Source organism: Carettochelys insculpta, chromosome 1 (genome assembly GCF_033958435.1).
Source record: "Carettochelys insculpta isolate YL-2023 chromosome 1, ASM3395843v1, whole genome shotgun sequence".
Taxonomy (NCBI): domain Eukaryota; kingdom Metazoa; phylum Chordata; order Testudines; family Carettochelyidae; genus Carettochelys; species Carettochelys insculpta.
This window is the reverse complement of record NC_134137.1, coordinates 7,231,801-7,234,476: the sequence shown is the minus strand read 5'-3', so window position 1 is coordinate 7,234,476 and position 2,676 is coordinate 7,231,801.

Sequence of the window (2,676 nt, the reverse complement as noted above, 5' to 3'; positions counted from 1 at the left end):
ACTTGACCACCCTGACAGTTAGGAACTTTTTCCTAATGTCCAACCTAAACTTCCCTTGCTGCAGCTTAAGTCCATTGCCTCTTGTTCTCTCCTCAGAGGCCAAGAAGAACAAGTTTTCTCCCTCCTCCTTATGACACCCTTTAAGATATCTGAAAACCAGTATCATGTGCCCCCTCAATCTTCTCTTTTCCAAGCTAAACAAGCCCTATTCTTTCAGCCTTTCTTCATAAGTCATGTTCTCCAGATCTTTTATCATTCTAGTTGCTCTTCTCTGGACCTTCTCTAATTTCTCCACATCTTTCTTGAATTGGGGTGCCCAGAACTGGACACAATATTCCAGCTGACGTCTAATCAGCGCAGAGTAGAGCGGAAGAAAGATTTCTCGTGTCTTGTTCACAACACACCTGCTAATGCATCCCAGAATCACGTTTGGTTTTTTTGCAACAGCATCACACTGTTGACTCATATTTAACCTGTGATCTACTAGAACCCCTAGATCCCTTTCTGCTGTACTCCTTCCTAGACAGTCTTTTCCTATCTGTATGTGTGAAACAGATTATTCCTTCCTAAGTGCAGCAGCTTACATGTATCTTTATTAAACTTCATCCTGTTTACTTCAGACCATTTCTCCAATTTATCTGGATCATTCTGAATTATGACCCTATCCTCCAAGGTAGTTCCAACCCCTCCCAGCTTGGTATCATCTGCAAACTTAATAAGCATAAGAACATAAGAACATAAGAATGGCCATACTGGGTCAGACCAAAGGTCCATCCAGCCCAGCATCCCATCTGCCGACGGTGGCCAATGCCAGGTGCCCCAGAGAAGGAGAACAGAAGACAATGATCAAGTGATTTATCTCCTGCCATCCATCTCTTGCCCTTGTTCTGATGGCTAGGGCACCATACTTTATCCCTGGCTAATAGCCATTTATGGACCTAACCTGCAAAAATTTATCAAGCTCTTTTTTAAACCCTAATAGAGTCCTGGCCTTCACAGCCTCCTCGGGCAAGGAGTTCCACAGGTTGACTGTGCGCTGTGTGAAGAAAAATTTCCTTTTATTAGTTTTGAACCTACTACCCATCAATTTCATTTGGTGTCCCCTAGTTCTTGTATTATGGGAAAAGGTAAATAATTTTTCTATATTCACTTTCTCCACACCATTCATGATTTTATATACCTCTATCATATCGCCCCTCAATCGCCTCTTTTCCAAACTGAAAAGTTCCACTTTCTCTAGCCTCTCCCCATATGGGACCCGTTCCAAGCCCCTAATCATCTTAGTAGCCCTTTTCTGAACCTTTTCTAATGCCAATATATCTTTTTTGAGGTGAGGAGACCACATCTGCACGCAGTACTCAAGATGTGGGCGTACCATAGTTTTATATAGGGGAAGTATGATATCTTTTGTCTTATTATCGATCCCTTTTTTAATAATTCCTAACATCCTATTTGCCTTACTAACTGCCGCTGCACACTGCGTGGATGTCTTCAGAGAACTATCCACTATAACTCCAAGATCCCTTTCCTGATCTGTCGTAGCTAAATTTGACCCCATCATGTAGTACGTGTAATTTGGGTTATTTTTTCCAACATGCATTACCTTACACTTACCCACATTAAATTTCGTTTGCCATTTTGCTGCCCAATCACTCAGTTTGCTGAGATCTTTTTGTAGTTCTTCACAATCCCTTTTGGTTTTGACTGTCCTGAACAACTTGGTGTCATCTGCAAACTTTGCCACCTCACTGCTTACCTCATTTTCTAGATCATTGATGAACAAGTTGAACAGGATCGGTCCCAGGACTGACCCCTGGGGAACACCACTAGTTACCCTCCTCCATTGTGAAAATTTACCATTTATTCCCACCCTTTGTTTTCTATCTTTTAACCAATTCCCGATCCATGAAAGGATCTTTCCTCCTATCCCATGACCAGCTAATTTACATAAAAGCCTTTGGTGTGGGACCGTGTCAAAGGCTTTCTGGAAATCTAGGTATATTATGTCCACTGGGTGCCCCTTGTCCACATGTTTATTAACCCCTTCAAAGAATTCTAATAGATTAGTTAGACACGACTTCCCTCTGCAGAAACCATGCTGACTTTTGCCCAACAATTCGTGCTCTTCTACATGCCTTGCAATTTTATTCTTTACTAGTATTTCTACTAATTTGCCTGGTACTGATGTTAAACTTATCGGTCTATAATTGCCAGGGTCTCCTCTAGAGCCTTTTTTAAATATTGGTGTTATATTGGCCGTCTTCCAGTCATTTGGTACCAAAGTGGATTTAAAGGATAGGTGACAAACCACTGTTAATAACTCCGCAATTTCACATTTGAGTTCTTTCAGAACCCTTGGGTGAATGCCGTCTGGTCCTGGAGACTTGTTACTATTCAGCTTACTTTCTATGCCAATATCCAAATCATTAATGAAGATATTGAACAGAACTGGTCCCAAAACAGACCCCTGCGGAACCCCACTTGTTATGCTTTTCCAGCGGGATTGAGCACCATTAGCAACTACTCTCTGGGTACGATTAGCCAGCCAGTTATGCACCCACCTTATTGCAGCGCGATTTAAGTTGGACTTGCCTAGTTTGTCGATATGAATATTATGCGAGACCGTATCAAATGCTTTACTAAAGTCTAGGTAAATCACATCCACTGCTTCTCCCT